Below are 22772 nucleotides of genomic sequence, written 5' to 3' on the forward strand. Positions count from 1 at the left end.
GAGTTGCTTGAACCCGGAAGGCGGAGGTTGCGGTGAGCCAAGATCATGTCACTGCACTCCCAGCCTGATGATAGAGCAAGAATCCATCTCAAAAAAAAAAAAAAAAAAAAAAAGAGCGAGGAAAATCCTTTCTCAGGCCGGCCATGATATGTTGGTATCTCAGTCTTTTGGCCACAAGGGTTAAAGGGTAGAGGGGAAAGATTGAACTTCTAAGATCTTTGCCTGGATTCTTGTTATTCTCAATACAAAATAAAATACTTTAACTTCAAGTTTGTGTGGGGCCCCTGGAGCTGTAGATGTGGTTTTTTTTCTCTCTGATTAAATTGGAATCACTATGTATATAAACTTTCAGGACCTTGTCTGTGGGAATTCCTAAGGCTGCCTTAGGTTGGTATCACGTGTGAAGGAAATACATCAAGCAAGCAATCTTAGAAGCTTATCTTCTATTCGGGGCTTCCACAGGAAGGCAGTTTCACCCCAGCTGGGATCACCGGTTGCTTTTCACATTCTTAATTCTTTTGCCAGTTTTCCAGATGCCTTTGGAAATTCATGCTGACCGTTTTTTTTTTTTAAATTCCATTTTGAGTACTGAATATTTTCCTGTTACTACTTAAACTGGCATGAATAATATTCCCTTTCAGGAGGATGATTTTCAAATGTTTCTTAAAGAAAAACAAAACCCTCTAGTTAAATTTAGGGGGTCTGTTAAAATGTCCTTACAGTGCCAGCAGGTGAATTTGAGAATAAGAATTCTCCTTCCCCACAGTGCCATGTACAATGCGCTGTAACAGCAAACATAAAGAAATGAGGATGACTCCAACCGACTCATCCAGGACTCAAAATAGAGGGTCTTCCTCAGAGCAGTCTGGGATATCTACACTATATTTATGGGATAGTTACTGTCATTAGCAACTCATATAACTGAAAATGGTGAAATGATTTGAAAATGAGATAAATAGTAATCACACCACTGCACTCCACCCTGGATGGCAGAGCGAGACCTATCTTAAAAAAAAAACACCACAACCAAAAACTGAAACAAAAACAGTTCGGGTGCAGTGGCTCACGCCTGTAATCCTAGCACTTTGGGAGGCCAAGGTGTGTGGATTGCCTGAGGTCAGGAGTTCGATACCAGCCTGACCAACATGGTGAAATCCCATCTCTACTAAAAATATAAAATTAGCCGGGCATGGTGGTTTGCATCTATAATCCCAGCTACTCGGGAGGCTGAGGCAGGAGAATTGTGGGAACCTGGGAGGTGGAGGCTGCAATGAGCCAAGATTATGCCACTGCACTCTAGCCTGGGTTACAGAGCAAGACTCCATCTCAAACAAAACAAATCAAAAACAAAAAACATAATAAACCCCCCACAACCGCTCAGACCCTGACACCTACCTTTCTACTTTGTCTCTGAATTTATCTGCTCCAAGGACCTCCCGTAAGTGTAATCATACAGTGCTTAGCCTTTTGAGATGATCTTATTCTACTCAACATAATTTCCTTACGGTTCATCCACATTGTAGCATTTGTCAGAATTTCCTTCCTTTTTATTAATTTATTGTGTACAATGCTATTTTGACATATGTATAGATTGTGGAAGGACTGCCTTGATCTAGTTAATACGTATCACTTAACATATGTACTGTTGTTTTGTAGTGAGGACGCTGAAAATCCAGTTTCTTAGCAGTTTTCAGGATGCAGTACTGTGTTATTAAGCACAGTCACTATGTTGTACAATAGATCTCTTGAACTTTTTCCTCCCAGCTGAAATTTTGTATCCTTTGACAAAAGTCTCCCTAACACCCCCCTACCCCTAGACCCTGGTAACCACCATTTTACTTTCTATGAGTTCAACATTTTGGGGAATTTTCTTCCTTTTTGAGACGGACTCTCACTCTGTCACTTGGGGTGCACTTTGTAGCTGCTTATTAAGGGTAAACAGTTACATTTATTTTATTTTTTTTAAATTTTAATTTTTTTGGGTAAAGACAGGGTCCCACTCAGTTGCCCAGGCTGGAGTGCAGTGGTGTGATTATAGCTGACTGCAGCCTCCAACTCCAGGGTTCAAGCAGTCCTCCCACCTCAGTCTCCCAGGTAGCTCAGTGCGTATCACCATGCCCAGGTAATTTTTTAATTAATTTTTTTTTTTTTTGGTAGAGACCAGACTGGTCTCAAACCCTTGGCCTCAAGTGATCCTTATGCCTCAGCCTCCCAAAGTGCTGGGATTACAGGGATGAGCCACTGTACCTGACCTACATTTATTTAAACACATGACACTTTGTGTCAGATTTTGTTTTAAGTGCCTTACAAAGAGTCACTCATTAACTGTTTATGACCACCCTGAAGGTCAGCTATAATCATTATCCCCATTTTACAGATCAGGACATGAAGGCAGGCCACCTCCAGGACTTGTACTTTGATCTCTTTCTTTTCTTTTCGCTTTTTTCTTTTCTTTTCTCTTCTTTTTAAATGGAGTGTCACTCTGTTGCCCAGGCCGGAGTGTAATGGCGTGATCTCGGCTCACTACAACCTCCGCTTCCTGGGTTCAAGTGATTCTCCTGCCTCAGTCCCCCTAGTAGCTGGGACCACAGGTGTGTGCCACCTCACCTGGCTATTTTTTTTTTTTTTTTTTGTATTTTTAGTAGAGACAGGGTTTCACCAGTTGGCCAGGCTGGTCTCGAACTTCTGACCTCAGGTAATCTGCCCTCCTCTGCCTCCCAAAGTGTTGGGATTACAGGCATGAGCCACTGTGCTTAGTCAAAAGAGTTGGTTTTTAAGTGTTCAGTAGCCCCCGGTCTAGGGCTCTTTAACTCGGAGCGGCTGAATGCAGATGACAGCTGTCTCCTGCCGGGCACTGCTGGTGTCCTGTCTTCTTGAGTCCTGGGTCTTCATCATTGTCCACTGTTCCTCTTGGGGAAGTAAGAACTTGGGGAATGGTTGCCCAAATCATCATTTTTCTGGTGAGTGCTTTGGGGTTTTCTCCCTCTCAGGGTTTATGCCCAGTGATAATGGGTTCATTCTGGGCCCTCCAATCAGAGTCTTCATGAGACTCCAGTTTAAGCTCCTTTTTGCCATATATTGAGGGGGAGAAGCAGCCCTCACCAGAGAACACTTCTTCCAGGCCCTCTGTGGTGTGAGGGGAATATAGAAGGTATTTGATCTCTTCTCTGCTTTCTTGCTATCTCAACTTCCTGTCTAGGCTTCAGCTGAGCAGATCCTTGAAATTGGCTTAAACAAGCACTTACAATCTTCTTTGGTTAAGATCAAGTGTGTTGGCAGCTCCTGCAGGCTGTGCCCCTGCCCTTCTCCCAGCCACAGCTGCTGCTAGTTCAGCTTAGCACTTCCAGCAACGTAGGCTCCCTGTGGCCACGTCCACCTCCACGTCCACGGGGAAGGCTCCTTGCCTGGTGTGTTGGAACCCCACCTTATGCTGTTTCCGAGGTTTGGGTTTTTAACTCAATCCTAAGAAGCTGAATGAGGGGCCTGGGAAGACGCCGATTTTATGCACACCATCTCTGTGTTTGGGCCGCAGCTGTGTTTGTGTGATTTTAAAACAATTTATCGCTCATCTCAACTGGGCCCCGACGACTGACCCAGCTCCTCCACTGCCATTCGGTAATCTCCATTTTAATTAATCTTTCAAAGAAGCACATTAAGTTGATTGCTTCCCAAGCTGAGTTTTGGTGTCTGTACCTTTCAGCTGCCTTACAGAAGTGATTAAAATAAGGATTTTTCTATGAGCTTTGGTGCCCAGTTAAGGTTATTTTTGGATCTCAGTTTCAATGGTTTATTTCCATCATGTGCCTGTTTTTAACATAAGAGCTGAAAATGAGCGGGGCTCGTTTTTGTCTCCTGCGGGTGTTCTGTTCTTTCAAGTGCCGCAGGATGGCCATGATCTTTGGTTCCATCTGCTTTGTGGGCCCCTTGACCCTTGGAGCTGTCTAAGGTGGCCCTGCAGAGTCACTAACGTGGAGTTACCCTTGTTTCTTCCAGTTCTGCCTTCTCTTTCCTTCCACACCTTTGCAAATAAAACCATTTATTCCTGACCTACCCAAGCAGAGGTCCTGTGGTCACTCTCCCCAGTCCTGACTCTAGCACTGAATCGAACAGACTGCACTGAAAATGTTTGCTACCTGTCAGTTTCCTCTTCTGCTGTGCCCTCTTTGAGGGCAGGGCTAGTATATCAGCCACCCTCGTGAGCCCTGCTCACCAGGAAGTGCTCAGTGAAGGTCTCTTGAATGAATGAACCTCCTTGTAGTGCACAGAAAAGCTGACAGAAGAGGCTGGGCTCAGTGGCACATGCCTATAATCCCAGCACTTTGGGAGGCCGAGGCTGGTGGTTTATGAGGTCAGGAGATCGAGACCATCCTGGCCAACATGGTGAAACCCCGTCTGTACTAAAAATACAAAAATTGGCATGGGGGTGTGTGCCTGTAATCCCAGCTACTCTGGAGGCTGAGGCAGGAGAATCACTTGAACCCAGAAGGCTTAGGTTGCAGTGAGCCAAGATTATGCCACTTCACTCCAGCCTGGTGACAGAGTGAAGCCCCATTTCAAAAAAAAAAAAAATTGTCGGAAGAGGATGAGTGTTGCTTAGAGCCACGGTAGTAGAAAAAAAATGTTGGCCTAAGGATGTGTTTTGTTTGGCTTGCTCACTGTTGAAAAGTTTTTGAATCAACATATTAAAAAAACGCCAAACAGGTAAACTGTATGTTGAAATCCGGATTTCCTGCTTCTCTTGAAAAATTTCAGGGCCTGGACTAGGCTGGAACTGAGGGAGTGGGCTCCTTTTGATGGACCTGACTTGGCTTTTTGCTGCTTTTATTCACCTGATTCCTGAAATAATTTTGTGAAGCCGTCTACCCCTTCCCGCACTTGGAGTTGATAGTCAAAATTTTTCATCGTAATTGGAGAGAGGCAAAGGATGTTATTTCCAGAGTATTATAAATATTGGCATCTTGAAATAAAACAGTTACATCATTATTTTAAGTGTAACCAGTGGAACTAAATACCACAGAGATTTGATATCCACCATCATCCGTTTAAAAAGAAACTCATCTTTAACCATTGGAATTTCTACCTTATTCTTTTTTTTTTCTTTAGAGTCATATTCTATTCTTACAGAATTTTATCCTAGGATATTATATTTGTTCTTTACAAAAATATGTATATACATTTAAATTAAATTTCCTGTGGCTACAGGACCTACATATTTTCAAAAGTTCTTGTATTTATTTCTTTATTTTTTGAGATGGGGTTTCACTCTTGTTACCCAGGCTGAAGTGCAGTGGTACGGTCTTGGTTCACTGCAGCCTCTGCCTCCTGAGTTGGTGGTTTTCCTGCCTCAGCCTCCTGAGTAGCTGGGATTACAGATCAAAGGTGCCCACCACCACACTTGGGTAATTTATGTACTTTTAGTAGAGATGGGGTTTCACCGTGTTGGCCAGGCTGGTCTCGAACTCCTGACCTCAGGTGATCCACCTGCCTCGCCCTCCCAAAGTGCTGGGATTACAGGCATGAGCCACCACACCCAGCCCAAAAGTTCTTGTATTTATTGTAACGATGATTCTACATTTGAACAAAATGAAGATTTAAGAAATTTTGATAAATATAGTAAAAAGAGAATATAGAATTTATTTGGAAATATATCCCCTACTGACAATCCGCAGAGTTTATTTTTCAGTTGCTTGATGTGGATGAATATTTAGTCACTGCTGGGAAGAGGAGGTTTGGCGTTAGTTCTCTTCCCGTTTTTATGTGTTTATAGATGTCAGTACAAAGAAAGCGGGTGTAACTGAGGCAACGGGATAGGAGTTTGTCATAGAGTCCCTTGGTGAGTTCTCTGGACTCCCTGAGTTCTGTGCCACATTGTTTATTCTGCCTGCATCACAGCTGCTGCCATCAGCCTTTTTCTTTTGGGCAGGTGGCTCTTGAGTGGAAGGAGCGTGCCCTGCTGGGAATGGTATTGGAATCTGCATTGAGGTTTGCGAGGGTGGTATGGGAGTGCTCTCAAACCATGATCTCCTTGAGGCTCACTGGTGTGAGGGAGTGGGAAGTAGTCCCCAAGTATATCCAGGAAGATAAAAGATGAGGGTCAGCTGGGTACAGTGGCTCACGCCTGTAATGCAGCACTTCGGGAGGCTGAGGTGGGTGCATCACTTGAGGTCGGGAGTTTGAGACCAGCCTGGCCAACATGGTGAAACTCCGTTTCTATTAAAAATACAAAAATTAGCCAGGCGTGGTGACAATCACCTGTAATCCCAGCTACTCAGGAGGCTGAGGCAGGAGAATCGCTTGAACCTGGGAGGTGGAGTTTGCAGTGAGCTGAGATCGCACCACTGCACTCCCACCTGAGTGACAGAGGGAGACTCTGTTTCAAAAATAAAAAAATTAAAAAAAAAAAAAGATGAGGGTCATTGCTGGACTGCAGGATCCTTAAGGATAGGAGCCGCACCACGGTTTAGCTCTGTTGAGACACCCCCCACTATGACACCTAATGGAGGAGTTTGCACTATATGCTCAGTAATGTCCTAAAACAACTTCCACAGTTTTTGTGGATTCTGTATTTGCAAATTCACCTATTCACTAAAATGTATTTGCATTTTTGTTGGTGATTTTGCTGCTTAAAGTAGCCCCAAGCATGGTGCAGAAGGGTCTAGTGTTCTGAACTACGGGAAGGCTGTCATGTACCTTGCAGAGAAAATCGGATGTATGTTCGTTTCTTCAGGCATCAGTTGTGGTGCTGATGGCTGAGTTCACTATGAATGAATCAACAATATATGTTAAATGACGCGTCTTTAAGCAGAAGCACACATAAGCAAGGTTCTGTACTGATCAGTTGATGTGACCAGAGGCCCGTAGGAATCTAGTCTTGAGGCCCGTAGGAATCTAGTCTTGTTTTCCTCTAGGAGCAATGGTTCAGTATTTGCTAATTCAGGGTTCAAGGCAACTTTTGACGACATAACTACTGCAAATGGTGTGATGTGACTGGGGCTCATTTGTTCATGGATGTTACAACTTTAGAAATTTAAGACATAATTTCAGGATAATGTCTAGGTAGGTAGGTTTTTTACTCAGTATTTGAAGGGAGTGACAAGTATTTAATTTTTGGCAAGACAGTCTTTGGAAGCAGTTTCCTAACAGAGTGGCATCCATTGGGAAGTCTTTGAGTGCATCCAAAGGAGAATTTCCAATGATGGGAAGGGTCTTTGCCATTTAAACTTCAGTATGAGCTCACCTCTTGCTGCGTACCTGAAGTGTGAGCAGTCAAGTAAAGTGCTGAGCAAGGAGAATAGCATCTCAGTGACTCTTTTATTATTTCACTACAGCTTGTGTCACCGGAAAATGAAAGACCTCAGAAGAGGAGGGTGGAGTTTGGAAGCCGCCCAGGACTCCCAATTTACATTCGGACCATGATTTATTCTTTGATTTCATGTAGCTTAAACTTTTTTCTTAATAACTGCTATCTCCACAATCATTCATCCCTACTGAATAGTAAATAAAACATAATTGTCATGGTTCTGAGAACTTCATATTCTGAGGGACTGAGTATATTTTGAGATGTGACCTGATTTCTCTGGAATCCCCACTTGAGGGCTTTGCGTTTTCCCAGATGGAGACTTACAACCGTACCGAGTATGACGTAGGCTTCCAGGAGATGCGTTTTTCTGGTCGAATCCCTCTCCTCCGTCTACGGCAGATCTCTGATCTAGCAATACCTTTCCTGGGCCAGGCACAGTGTGGCTCGCACCTGTAAACCCAGCACTTTGGGAGGCTGAGGTGGGAGGATTGCTTGAACCCAGGAGCTCAAGATTAACCTGGGCAATATAGCAAAGGCCCCTGTCTCTACAAGTCAGACAAACAAACAAGCAAAAACAAACAAAAAAAAGGAATGCCCTGTCTGTCTTTACCTTTCTCCTTTATAGATTGTACTAATTTTTGTATTTTTAGTAGAGACGAGGTTTCACCATGTTGGCCAGATGGTCTCAATCTCTTGACCTTGTGATCCGCCCACCTCGGTTTCCCAAAGTGCTGGGATTACAGGTGTGAGCTGCTGTGCCCAGTCACAAATTATTATTAATAATAGACTATTTTAAAGTATGTAGAATATTTTGCAAATCAAGTATTTTTAAATGCACTAATGGGAGGTTTCTATCCCCATTCTCTGTAGGAATTCTGTGGCACACCCCTTCATAAATGAAAAATAAACCACCTAAAAAATCAATTCTGAATCCCAGATTGATGTTCAGTAGTAAATTTAGAATCTTTATAGAAGAGCTGTTCATGTAAATACTTCAAGAGACAAATGTTTTTGAGTGTCCACTCTTCCAGGAACTGAGCTAACCTCACCTCAACTGTCTCACTAAATCATCACAAGTGAAGTGGGATCGATGGTCACCCTTAGCCAAGAAAGACAGGTGGGCACGGGTGAGGACGCACCCAAGTCCCACACCTGTGAAGGGCTGAACAAGGTCCACCTGAAACCAGAACGGGCATTCTAAGCCGTTCTGCAATTCTGCAGGGCACATGTCCATGTGAACACACGCGGGCAGGCTGATGGCATTCACTTTCAAACACCAGCTCACAACCTTCCACCGCGTCTGGCCTCACGTGTCCGGGTTGGTTCTTACAACACAGCATTAGGGCTTTCGCCTCCCCCTGAGTGCTCCCACACGTTGCTGCTTGTTCCTTTCCTGCTAACAAACACATCACCATAAAGTGCTTAAGTAGATGATGCAGGCAAAACAAGCAAAACCACAGGGGAAAAAAAAGCCTACTCCAAGTTATAATCCTGGAGCTGCATTTCTGCCAGAATGATGTATCTTCTCCACCGGAGCCCTGGATAGCCCCGCACCGAGGTCTCTCCAATCCACGCAATTCTACACATTCAGAACTCTTCACCTTTTGCCCACACTAACCTGCTCCTATGTACATACTCAGTAAAAGGCACTTATTACCAGTTTACCCAGTTATCCAAGCAAGAGACTTCGTAGCCCTTCACTTCCAGCTGATGCTCTTAAACCCAAAATGAGCCCGATGATGTAGGTGTGACTGCCTCAGGCATCCTTTTGTCTGTGCTGGCCCTCCAGCCCCACTGCTGATTTGGGGCACTGACCTCTCCCTAACTCCCCACTTCCAGGTCTCCACCACCAATTTAACTGGTCTCCCTAATACCAGTCTTAGACTTTTTAACGACAGCTCCAAAGTGGTCTTTTAAACATACCAAAAAGCTGATGTTTCTCTTTCATTTTCTTACTGACAGGATAAACCAAATGACTAAGTGTGGCATAAAAAGTCCCACTTGGGAGGCTGAGGTGGGCGGGTCACTTGAGGCCAGGAATTTGAGACCAGCCTGGGTAACATGGCAAAACCCTGTCTCTATAAAAAATAAAAAAATGAGCCGGGCGTGGTGGCACATACCTGTAATCCCAGCTACACAGGAGGCTGAGGCAGGAAAATTGCTTGAACACGGGAGGCTGAGGTTGCAGTGAGCTGAAATAGTGCCAGTGCACTCCAGCCTGGTGACAGAGCGAGACTCTATTTAAAAAAAAATAACAATTTGCCTTGTAACAACTATATCATATAATGCGTTGAACTTCCAAGTGTTTTTTCTTCCCGCCATCAGCAGCTGGACTGCTCTTCCATAATAGGCCTTGAAGGATGGCCAGTGGTGTTCTGGCTCTCATGTTAGCAGTGTGGACCTGAGACTCACCCGTGTCACAGAGCAGGTCCCTGGCTTCCCAGTTCTTGATATCTTGTGGCAGGTGGTAATATTGGGGCCAATTGAAAACTTTACTATTTCTTTTGAAAAAAAAAAGAAAAATAAAGATAGACAAAAATGGGCGCCTAGTTATTTGAGCTTTTCTAAAAGGAAGAAATTGAGGAAGAAACTCCTGACTGGGCGAATCCAGACCTTTTCTTAATATCTTCAGAGAATATACAGTTGTGTCTAATTCATTTTGGAAATACGGTTTGCCTTATAAATAGGTAAACCCTTAATTAGTTGTAAAGATTTAAACAAGTGTAGGAAAGCTAGAAGAGAACACTGTTATTGTTAATTATGTATTGTTCATAATTAATCATTATGTATTGTTAATTATGTATTGTTCATAATGGTTAATTATGTATCATTCAGGGCTATGCTGAGATTGGGTTATTCTTGGTATGATTAACTTGCTGTGAAAGAATTGGAGTTTTAGATTGTAAGGGACCTTAGATTTTAATCCATAATGACCAAGAAAACGGTATTTTTTTTTTTTTTTGAGACAGAGTCTCACTCTGTCACCCAGCCTGGAGTACAGTGGCATGATCTCAGCTCACTGCAACCTCCGCCTCCTGGGTTCAAGTGATTCTTATGCCTCAGCCTCCCGAGAAGCTGGGATCACAGGCATGCGCCACCACGCCTGGCTAATTTTGTATTTTTCGTAGAGATGGGATTTCACCATGTTGACCATGCTGGTCTTGAACTCTTTACCTCAGGAAATCCACCCTCCTTGGCCTCCCAAAGTCTGGGCTTACAGGCGTGAGCCACCACCCCCCGCCCCAGCTGGAAAACTATTTTTGAGCATTAACTGATTTTCTTTAAATTTATATTGATAAAGGAGAGACCCAGCTGCCAGAGGCCTTCTGTTCTGGGGGTGTAGCTGCTCACTGCACGTTGAATTGACATCATTCAAGCAAATGTGGTTTAGCACGAGCCATGATATTGTGGGAAAATGTGTAGTTTCTGTTGGGTCTTTGGAAATACCAAGAATAGGTACCCCCATACCTTTTTCTGGGGGCTTCCACAGCTGGCTCTGGCCCAGCCAGCTCATTTTGCAGACCTCAAGAGTTTAAGCTCCATGCCCATGGTCAGAGATGCCGGGAAATTTGCAAAGTAATATATCATCTGCAGTGCAGACACAGTGCCCAGGAAACTGTCGCACCCATCAGTGCGCCTCGGAGTTGTGTTCTTTGTGGAAGACAGTGATATAGCTGTAATATGCACCATTTTCAGTCCAGAGGCAGGCAGTGAGTAACGAAAAGACTGTGCCGTTTGCTTAGACTTTCTGTATATTGACTCAATGCCCACATTAGTAAGTGGCTGGCTTTAAAAATTAGCCACAGTCTAGCAGGTATAAACATATAGGACAATCAACACCTGAAATTGTCTTGTTCTATAAGTTCCAAATGTCAAAGACCCCAGTGAAACGTCATTAATCAAGACCCCCATACATTTGGAACGCCAAATGTCAGTCAACAGGGTTAGACCGAAGTTGGCTGGAGCCAGTTCCTATGAAACAGGAGTTTACTGAGGAAACCCATGATATCAACGTGACACAGTCATATTGTTTAATCTACTTACAAGAACAAACACTTAGCTTTAATACTGGCATGCGTTGTTAAACGTTTATTACAAGTACTTCTTATCAGGACCAATAAGACTTCTGCTTAGCAGTAATTTACCAACCCTTTAAAATTGTTTATGAATTTCAAAGCACTTAGATGGCGTTTTTATGTGAATGTTTTGAAATCAATGGGAGAAAGCACAAATGCTTGCGTCTGATTTGTCTGAACCAGTGCTGCTGGGAAGAGGACTGGGCTTCGAGGAGACACTCAGCATTTCTTGTCGCACGTAGGATCGAGTGGGTGAGTAAATCAAATTGAGCTGGGATTCGGGGTTAGCTGGTTGGGAAAAACCCAGCTCGGTGTTTCTCGGTGTGGTCCCATTGGCTCCCCAGCCGAGATGATCCTTCCTTGCTCAGGTCTGTGCTGTGCATCTCCAGATGTTTGGCTTCCCCGACTCCCACGCTGTGGAGGTTTGATCCCCTCGTTTCCAGATTCCCCTGGGGAAACAGCTCCCTCCCTGGTTCAGGACCGTCATGTTGCGCCAAACACCAAAACAAATTTAAGGTATTAGAAAGTTTAATGTAAAAAACAAACCCATAGGTCGGGTGCAGTGGCTCACACCTGTAATCCCAGCATTTTCAGAGGCTGAGGTGGGCAGATCACCTGAGGTTGGGAGTTTGAGACCAGCCTGGCCAATATGGTGAAAACCCGTCTCTACTAAATATACAAAATGAGCCAGGTGTGGTGGCGCGTGCTGGTAATCCCAGCTATTCAGGAGGCTGAGGCGGAAGAATCACTTGCATTCAGGAGGCAGAGGTTGCGGTGAGCTGAGTTCGTACCATTGCACTCCAGCCCGGGCAACAGGAACAAGACTTAGTCTCAAAAAACAAAAACAAAACAAATCCCAAAAAAGCAAGAAGAAAATACCAGTTAATATCTGGCAAAAGCTTATTTATTATTTATTTTTAAATTAAGCTATTGGCTGGACATGATGGCTCATGCCTGTAATCCCAGCACTTTGGGAGGCTGAGTGGTGAATCATTTGGGCCTGGGAGTTGGAGACCAGCCTGGGCAACATAGGGAGACCCTGTCTCTACTTAACAAAAACAGGAACAAGAAACACACCCCCCACGAAAATTCTCTGGGCATGGTGGTGCAAGCCTGTAGTCTCAGCTACTTGGGAGGCTGAGGCGTGAGAATTGCTTGAGCCAGGGAGACAGAGGTTGCAGTGAGCTGAGGTCCCACCACTACACTCCAGCCTGGATGACAAAAGAAGACCCGTCAAAAAAAAAAATAAATAAATAAAAGGCTGTTGAACTCTGCAAAATCGGGCTTCCAAATCTCCCTGGGCCTCCTCCTTTGCTGGGTAATAGGTCTGTGCCTCCAGCTGTCCTTATGTGGCTATTCCAGCTCTTTCCCGTACAGTACAGCTTGTTCCCTGTTTTCTCTGCCCTTTGTAGAGAAGATCGAGGCCACCTAAGGTGACGTCATTGCTTCATGCCTTGATACCGCAGACTTGCTTTCTTTCTAGGGAAGGCTCCCTCTGCTCCACTTCCAAGGGTCCTGCTCCTTCAGACCCCCCATGCCAGTCTCTATTTTACCTTCTCCTCTTCCTCTGTTTCTGTGCCTGCCACCCTCCTCATACTGTAAAATGCACCTCTTACCTCCACCTTCCTGCACAGCCACCCTCCAGCCTCTCTCGTGACCTGCACGCACGGCCAAACCGCTCCATGACTTCTTTCAGCCCAAGCTTGAGGAACCTGGGGCAGGAGGCCTGGCAGGGCAGGCAGAGCCACCCAGAGGGACTGGCCTCAGTTGCCCACCAGATTCTGTCACCTGAGACCAAGCTTAACCCAGAAGCTCCCACTGCTGGGGGAAGGGAACTCCAGAAAATCCTACCAGGCTTCCTTTTCACTTTTCTTTCCTCCCCATCTCCTCCCTCAAGCTAGAAGTTTACTTCCCACGGAAGCATCTCTGGGAACACCCCCACGGCCGCTTTCTCCCCATCCCTGTCTGCCCTGAAGCTCCACAGTGTTGTCTTTTCTGACCCTGGATTTCTTCTCTCCAGTTCCCTCCTCCGTTAGTTCATGGTAGCCCCTTCTGGAAGCCTCTCTGAGACCCTGAGGACACAGAGGAACCAGCTCCTGCCGCACAGGCCGCATGCAAGGGTGGAGGAAGAGCTGGCTGAGTTGGTTGACTGAATATGAAATCTGGGAGAAGATTTGCTTCCCCATTCCCAGCTGTGGTCCAAGCTGACCAGGATCATCCAGATAGATAATTTGCTTGGGCGTTTTATAATGATTCAAGCCCTAGGTACTTCCCCCCAGGAAACAAATATCCTGGGAAAAATGAAAACAAATTCCTCCACAAGGATGTGGTTGGCTGACCCTTTCATTATTTTATATTATATTTTTGAGAAGGACTCTCATTCTGTCACCCAGGCTGGAGTGCAGTGGCGTGATCTGGGCTCACTGCAACCTCCACCTCCCATGTTCAAGCGATCCTCCTGCCTCAGCCTCCTGAGTCACTGGGATTACAGGTGCACACCACCATGCCCAGGTAATTTTTGAATTTTTAATAGGGATGGGGGTTTCACCATGGTGGCCAGGCTGGTCCCAAACTCCTGACCTCAGGTGATCCACCTGCCTTGACTTCCAAGAATGCTGGGATTACAGGCAGGAACCACTGCACCTGGCCCCTTTGAGCTATTTTTGCATGTACAGTTCAGCGACGCTAAGTACATTCACAGCCTCGTGCAATTATCACCACTCTCTGTTTCCCAAATTTTTTCATCATGCCAAACAGAAACTCTGTACTCATTAAGCAGTAACTCCCCATTCCCTCCTTTCTCCTCCCCAGTCCCTCCTCTCCCACCGCTAGTAACTTTGAATCTATTTTCTGCCTGTAAGTTTGCCTATTCTCAGTACCTCGTAAATGGAATTATGCAATATTTGTTCTTTTGTGCCTGACTTCTTTCACTGGTTACCTAATGTTGTCAGGGCTTATCTGTGTTACAACATGGCTCAGAACTTCATTCCTTTCTATGGTTGAATAATAATCCATTGTATGGATATCACACATTTTGTTTATCTGTATTACTTGAAATCTACACCATTTTACATACTTTTTATTTTCTTAGCACTTCCCCATAATTCTTCTCAGATTAGCTTCCCTGCCATATTGCTGGTAAATAATTTATTGATTAATTGAATTTGCTAGCAATTTTGAACAAGATGATGGTGGTTACAAGGCAGAAATGCCATTTCCTCTTCTTTCTCTCTATGTGCATCTGTGTGTGTGTGTGTGTGTGTGTGTAACTCTGTGTGTTTCTTGAGTGTGTATATTTCTGTGTGTCTTCTACGTGAGGTGTCTGCTCAAGACAGACTCGACTCTGTCTCCTTGTAATAAATGTGTCTCCCAGAGCCGAAGCAATGCACAGAAAAAAAAGTACGTATCTGAAGGGCTGCTGAGTTTATACAAAAATTGATCAATTTTTGTTGTTGTTTGTTTCACAAATCAATGGAGGCCACATCCAGTGTGATGAGGCATGGGGGCATGTACCGAAGATGTTTGACAACAGATATGAGTTCTTTGCTGCCTGGAATGACACACGTTTAACGTTGTGACCAGAGGCAAAGTCATTCTAGACCTGAAGTACAACCTGAGCCTTGTGGAGCCTCAGTTTTGTCTTGAGAGATATTCTTCATTTTGCCCTCTTTTATTGATTGTTATTATAATTTTTGAGATGGAGTCTCGCTCTGTCACCCAGGATGGAGTGCAGTGGTGCAATCTTGGCTCACTGCAACCTTTGTCTTCCAGGTTTAGGTGATTCTTCTGCCTCAGCCTCCCAAGTAGCTGGGATTACAGGTATCTGCTACCATGCCCTGTCAGGGTCACCATCTTCAAGGGTCTTTCCTGCAGACCCTGACTCAGCAGTGGATGAAAAAAGTACACTAACACACAGGTATTATGCTTTGCCAGTTCAATTGGGGGTCCGTGGCCACTTAGAGATTACCTGGAGGGTGCTGTAAACAGTTGCAACCACCAGCCCCCACCAGCCAGTGAGACTAGCATTTATTTAGTAAAGTATAATTGACAAAGGCTAGAGTCAACACCACTAGAGGTTAAAGATTAAAGGACAGGTTGTGATGCCCAAAGCGAACACCATTAGAGGGTAATCTCCCTGGTTGACCTTTCCCCAAGAGGGCTATCCAGTTCAAAGGTTAAAGACCCCATGAGTAAACAAGTTATTCAGATAAACTCTCCCACATACCCTAGGTATTTGCTTTTCTTATTAACTAAAGGTAAAGGGGATTTAGGCTGCCTTCAGTCAAAACCTCTATTGAAACTATGCAAACTTCTTGGCCTTCCAAGAAGGTTTGTGACAATATTCTATAACTTCCTCTAATATTTTTTTCCTTAATATTTTTGCTGCCACCCTGAGTGAATTCCCACAATGCCTGTATAATTTTCAGTAGAGATGGAGTTTTGCCATGTTGGGCAGGCTGGTCTTGAACTCCTGACCTCAGGTGATCTACCTGCCTTGGCCTCCCAAAGTGCTGGGATTTCAGGCATGAGACACTGTGCCTGGCCAACCCTGCCCGGTTTCTTATGCCCCTTTTGTTGATAGTAGTTACAAAGTCAAGAATCAAAATAATGACTTCAAGGGATGGAACACATCTGCTGTCTTTCCACCAATCTTGCTTGAGGTTTGAGTCTAATCAGCATGGGCTGCTTTCTCAGATGGCAGCTGGCCAGAGAAGCAAAGTAGAATATTGAAGACCAGGGCTCTGGTAACACAAATGTGTTCTTTCCCCACCATTTTACAGCAAATGGGGCTTTTCTTTCATCACAGTCCTCATCCTGGTGCCCCTGCAATCCCACCTGTAGTGTGAGCTGGTGGCGTGGTTGGCTGCAGATGGGATGAGCAGAGGGGAAGCTGGCCCCTGTCTCCTCTTCCCTTAGCCTGCTCCAGTGTGCTGGTTGTTCCTCTTTACAGTGACTAGAAAGAAAAACGTGGGGCTAGTTGTGGTGGCTCACACTTATAATCTCATCACTTTGGGAGGCCAAGGCAGGTGGATCACCTGATCTCAGGGGTTCGAGATCAGCCAGGCCAACATAGGGAAATCCTGTCTCTACTGGAAATACAAAAAAAAAGAAAAATTAGCTAGGTGTAGTGGCACATGCCTATAATCCTAGCTACTTGGGAGGCTGAGACAGGAGAATTGCTTGAACTTGGGAGGCAGAGGTTGCAGTGAACCAAGATCACGTCACTGCACCCCAGCCTGGGCAACAAGAGCAAAACTCCATCTCAAAAAGAAAAAAAAAGGAAAAGTGGAACAGGTGCCCATTAAAAGGAAACAAATCATAAGTTGTAGCAGATGCCAGGGGTGAGGCCGTGGTAAATTGCGAGTATTTGGTACTGAGTTTTCCAGCCACCTTTCCTCTGCCTCTGTCAGATGAATCACTGGAGCATCGGTGCTTGGCCTGCCCAGGTTCTTTCTGTCCCTTGAAAGGGTTTGTGAACACATCTTATTGCCCTTTGCTACTTGTCTTGTGGTGGGACTGAGATTCTCTTCTTGCCCACTCTGGGTTTTATTCATACAGGGAGGTTCTGGGAGCCCCAGTGTGGGTCCCAGCAGAATGTTGTGTGTATTAGGCTGTTCTTGCATTGCTATAAAGAAATACATGAGACTGGGTAATTGATGAAGAAAAGAGTCTTAATTGGCTCCTGGTTCTGCAGGCTCTACAGGAAGCTTGGTCTGTCATCTGCTTGGCTTCTAGAGAGGCCTCAGAAACTTACAATCATGGTGGAGGGGAAAGGGGGAGCAGGCATGTTACATGGTGAAAGCAGGAGCAAGCGAGAGAGAGGCAGGAAGGGGGGTGCCACACACTTGTGAGAACTCACTGTCAGGAAGACAGCACCAGACCATGAGGGATCCACTCCCATGACCCAAACACGTCCCACTAGGCCCCACCAGGCCCCACCTCCAGCACGGGCGATTACAATTCAGCGTAACATTTGGGAGGGGATATGTGTTTATCAGTGTGTTAGAGAGAAGTCAGGTCATGTTCTCTTCCCTGGGCTGTGTATTTTGTGATGATGATGGTGATGATGATGATGATGATGCCAGTGGTGATGATGATGGTGATAATGGTTATGACGATGATGATGTTGACAATGATGGTGATGACGACGATGGTGATGATGATGTTGACGATAATGGTGGTGATGGCGATGATGATGTTGACAGTGATGGTGATGAGATGATGGTGTTGTTGATGATGATGGTGATGATGGTGATGAGATGATGTTGACAGTGATGGTGATGAGATGATGGTGATGATGATGGTGATATTGACAATGATAGTGATGATGGTGATGATGATGGTGACAATGGTGATAAGATGATGTTGACAGTGATGGTGATGCTGATGAGATGATGGTGATGATGATAGTGATATTGACAATGATAGTGATGATGGTGATGACGATGATGATGGTGATGATGATAGTGATGGTGATGAGATGATGGTAATGACGATGTGATGAGATGATGTTGACGGTGATGGTGATGCTGATGAGATGATGGTAATGATGATGGTGATGAGATGATGTTGACGGTGATGGTGATGCTGATGAGATGATGGTAATGATGATGGTGATGAGATGATGTTGACAGTGATGGTGATGCTGATGAGATGATGGTAATGATGATGGTGATGAGATGATGTTGACGGTGATGGTGATGCTGATGAGATGATGGTGATGATGATAGTGATATTGACAATGATAGTGATGATGGTGATGACGATGATGATGGTGATGATGGTGATGATGATAGTGATGGTGATGACATTGGTGATGATGATGATGGTGATGCTGATTATGGAAGAACACAGAAATGTGGGTTTGAAGAAGTTGCTAATCATTTGCTGGTATTTATGGATACTGAATCTCTGGATTTGGGATAGTTCTGATTTCAGATATTCCATTCCATTATCATGCCATACATTTCAGACCAAAATTTTGCCATAGTTTGAAAAAAAGTCTGGAGATGAAGACCTTGGGCCTACCTGCCCTGAATTTGTCACTGGCATGCAGTAAAATGAGAACAATAATGTACTGGGGTTTTAGAAATCCAAGTGTATTAAATGGAAGGGCTTATCCTTTTTCCCCTTAAATGAGGATCTTTCGTGTTTTCTGATGATGAGATATTTTCTTTCATGAAATGGTGGTAACGTTATGGTAGTTTGGATGCACTGACATTACTTGACAGATTAAGAGTTGGCAAGTCTCATCCAGTTCCCCGATAGTCGGGAAAATTGAACAGCTCTTTGAAATGCAAAAAATCTGAAAACCATAATCCAATAAATGTGTCATTTAGTTCTTTAATTTTGAAATTTCCTCCCTCTAAAGAGAAAGTAGAAGGAATGGAAATGCTGAAATATGAGGTATGTGTTTATTAGTTTTGCTGAGTCTTGGATGTTTTATAATGTTTTCTGATGACAATTGTAGAAAACCTTCTGTGTTGCAAAAATCCGGTGTTTTGTAGTAAATTGAGATTTCAAGAAGACAGCATTTGTGTACAGTAGTTATATTAGTTGTGACATGTTTTATCTTTGAAATTATCTTTTTCCTCTGTGGTTTTAGGGAAAAATAGCTGGGGAGATTGGTTGGCTGGGAGGAACCTGGCTTGAGTTTCTGATCTGATGTGCTATCCGTTGTGTCTGAATATCTCATAGTCAGTGGAAGATGTATGTTTTGTACATTTTGCATTTTTCAAACTTTTTACGGTTTTCTCAAGCCTCGCTGTTGGAATAAATTTAACACAAATGCCTACTTGTAGGCACCTTTCTGAAAATGTTCTGATGAGCTTTCATCATTGTTCTGGAATATTTTAGGCAAAGCCTTGAAGAAAATGTAGCAACTATTTTCCACTAATTTGAAATTTGGATGGTTTCCTTGAGACACGCTGTTTTCTTAGTCACGGTGTCCTAGCTTTTTCCCTTGATTAGTTGAATGATTGATTGCCTTAATTCTCAATTTGGCTTTGCCTATGTACACATAGTTTTATTTGAGGTTTTTCAGATGTTGCTTGCTGGCCAAATTCAGTTCAAATTAAGGAAATAAATTATGGAAAGTGAATTTCTCTTCTGTTTTCAAAAGCTTCCATTGAACATTTGTTTGGAATTTCTTTGGAAAAAAAGTCTAGTTAACTCTCTTTGATTTTCTTTTATAGATCCGTCATGTTCCCCAGTTTGATTCTGTTACCTTCGCGTGTTTATAGATTTTCCTCTTGTTTTCCTGTGTCTGATTATTGTAGTCAGGCCACCTTTCTTAGCTTGTTAACTTTCCTTTTCTCGAAGATTGCAGTTGCCTTCTTCCAAAGGGCTTCCAGTCTATTAATATATTAACAATAGATTTTTCTATTATTAATAATAGATTTATTATTAATATATTAATAATAGATTTTTCTTTTTAAAAACAAAGTGACTTAGGACATCCCTACCAGTTTCCTTTAGTATTTTGAAGGGTTTGCTGGTGATATATATTTATATCTGCATTTATATTTTCTTTTTCTTTTCTGAGACAGAGTGTCACTCTTATCACCCAGGCTGGAGTGCAACAGGACAGTCTTGGCTCACTGCAACCTTCGCCTCCAGGGTTCAAGCTATTCTCCTGCTTCAGCCTCCAAAGTAGCTGGCATTACAGGTGCCTACCACCAAGCCCAGCTATTTTGTTTTTTTGTATTTTTAGTAGAGTTGGGGTTTCGTCATGTTGGCCAGGCTTGTCTCAAACTCTTGACCTCAGGTGATCCACCCGCCTCGGCCTCCCAAAGTGCTGGGATTACGGAAGTGAGCCACTGTGCCCAGGCTCCTCTATTTGTATTTTCTGAAAATTGTTTCTTCCATGTTATGTGTTCATGACTATTTTTCAAGGTCCCACTTCAATGTTTGCATTTTACATCATCATTCAAAAGTCAGTGCTAAGAAATTACATCCCTATCGAAGTAGATTCAAATTGTTTTTTTTCTCAGTCTTTTAAAAAAGACAGACCTGGTTGATAATGCGATGGCTTTTTTTTTTTTTTTTTTTTGAGACAGGGTCTCACTGTGTTGCTCAGGCTGGAGTGCAGTGGCACAATCACAGCTCATTGGAGCCTCGACCTCCTGAGCTCAAATGATCCTCCAGCCTCAGTTTGTCATATGTTCTGAATCTAAGGTTGATTATTACTCCTTTAGTGCTAGTGTTACTCTGAGACCTGGAAAAAAAGAAAAAAGAAGACGAAAAAAGATCAGCATTTGACTATGGGCAGAGGTATTTACAAATACATGATGTGGTTATTCTTGTGCTAAGAGCTGCGGTATTTCATAATAAAAGGTGACATACAGAATTCACTTTCTGGATTCTTTTTTAAGCATTGACATTATTTTTTTAGGAGATACAGAATAATTCCTTTTTAAAAAACAGCATTATCTATATTAATGGAGAAGTTTCTGGAAATGTCAATTCAGATGGAACCGTTTAGTGTGGATTTAACTTTTTATGGAATTATGCCTGTAATGCCATTTGCATTTGCTGAGATTTTGTATTATTAATAGAATAGACAAATCAGCATTTTGTCGGTGTATGTAAAACTTTGCTTGTTTTTTCCTGTCTTGATTGCTGGTTGCACATAAAATTTAGAGTTGGAAAAAGAGTGTAGCACAGAACGGGGGTCGGATGACTCAAGACTCCCCGCTCCCGTCTCTGCTCTGCTGCGGCTCCGGCTGGAGGCCTTCATTTATGAACCCTTGGATGGGGCCAGGCCCAGAGTCCATGCAGAAAAATCCCACAGTTGTGCCGTGGGGAAGCTGCTTACGGGTAAGGGCTTCATTTGCAGAGTGAAATTGCTGTCAGGCTGGGATCTTCCTGAGCCCCGGAGGGAAGGCTCTGACCAGTACTGGGCAGTGGAGAGAAACAGAACTCACTTGCCATCCTTTATGTCAGTTTCCAGCGAGAGCGAAGTTCTGGGTTTCTCGTGGATTCTGCTGTATTCACAGGAGTGTTCCGCCCTTTCCTTCTATCCTTGTTAGTTCAGCTGATGCTACTGCATGGCTTCCCCTTCTCCCAGCTTTCCAGGGGATGTTCTGCCAAAAGTGAGCCTTCCTTTGGGTGTGTCTGATTGTTGGTAGACTCCCTAAAAACCTTCCGGTGCTAGCAATGCCCTAGACTGCTGAGGCCCATGGAGGTGGTTGTTAATGTCACTGGGGGTCTGGGGTCACACTGCTTGGGACTGCGTCCCAGTTTAGTGGTGGGACTTGGGACAAGTTCCTTATGCCCCCGAAGGCTCTGTGTCCTCATCTGTAAAATAGGGGCAGTGGTAGTACTTGTCTCTCATAGGACACCCATGGGAGGAATTTAGCTCAGTGCCTGGCATATAGCAAGTTTTCAAAAATTATTAGCTGTATTATTTTTATTACCTAAATGCAGAGTGATGGACCCTATGACCCTCTGAGTCTTCTTCCATTCTGTGTGTGTATGTAAGACAGAGAAAAACAGATGGAGAGAGAGAACAGGAGAACTACACTGTGGATTTTGGGGGATGTTCCAGGGAGGTTTGAACAGAGTGTCAATGTCATGTTTTTAAGAGAGCAAGGAATTTTGGGGGTGCTTCTGTGCCAGAGAAAATGGGTCAGAGAAAGAAAACAAAGGTGGGATCCCTTGCAGAGCAGGAGGTGACCTGGAGTTGGTTAGGGTGGCATCCAGCCCAGGGAGTTGCCCAGGGCTCTGCAGAGGGCAGCCTCTGGGGCTTCAGCTAGGGTGCGGAGATGGCCTGGCCCTGGGCTGTTGGGCTGGGAACTGGGGTTCAGCCACAGTGAGTTCCAAGCCTCCTGGTGTTTCCTCTGCCTCCTGGCTCCTTCAGAAATGAGGGCAGGGGCAGGCCCGAGGCTGGCCACCTGGGGAGTGTGTGAGCAAGGTACATGGAGGTCCTGCGATGGAGTGGTCACACTCTAATGTGGAAGCCCAGTGGGTAGTGGGTGTCTCTACGCTCTTAATTTTATTATGATGATGATTTTTTGACGTTTTTTGAGATGGAGCATTACTCTGTCACCCAGGCTGGAGTGCAGTACTGTGATCTCAGCTCACTGCAACCTCTGCCTCCCAGGTTCAAGCAACTCTCCTGCTTTACCCTCCCGAGTAGCTGCGATTATATTCATGTGTCACCATACCTGGCTAATTTTTGTATTTTTAGTAGAGACAGGGTTTCACCATGTTGGCCTGGGTGGTCTTGAACTCCTGACCTCAAGCGATCCGCCTGCCTCAGTTTCCCAACATGGTACGATTACAGGTGTGAGCCACTGTGCCTGGCCTCTATGCTCTTTAAAAGAAGGCCTTGGCCAGGCACGGTGACTCACGCCTGTAATTCCAGCACTTTGGGAGGCTGAAGTGGGTAGATC

General features: G+C 44.3%; 1 protein-coding gene across 5 annotated transcripts in view; it reads left to right on the forward strand.

Moving 5' to 3' along the window:
* Nucleotides 1-22772, forward strand: part of CAMK1D (calcium/calmodulin dependent protein kinase ID) — a 456826-nt gene that overhangs the window by 39510 nt on the left and 394544 nt on the right. The window contains exon 1 of one of the 5 annotated variants that reach the window (XM_054258456.2): nucleotides 1-22772. This exon is cut by the window's left edge and continues 38874 nt beyond it; it is cut by the window's right edge and continues 14253 nt beyond it. The exons of the other annotated variants lie outside the window; for them this stretch is intronic. The gene's annotated coding sequence lies outside the window, so the exon portion shown is untranslated. 5 annotated transcript variants of the gene reach the window in all.

Source organism: Callithrix jacchus, chromosome 7 (assembly GCF_049354715.1).
Source record: "Callithrix jacchus isolate 240 chromosome 7, calJac240_pri, whole genome shotgun sequence".
In the NCBI taxonomy this organism is placed as follows: domain Eukaryota; kingdom Metazoa; phylum Chordata; class Mammalia; order Primates; family Cebidae; genus Callithrix; species Callithrix jacchus.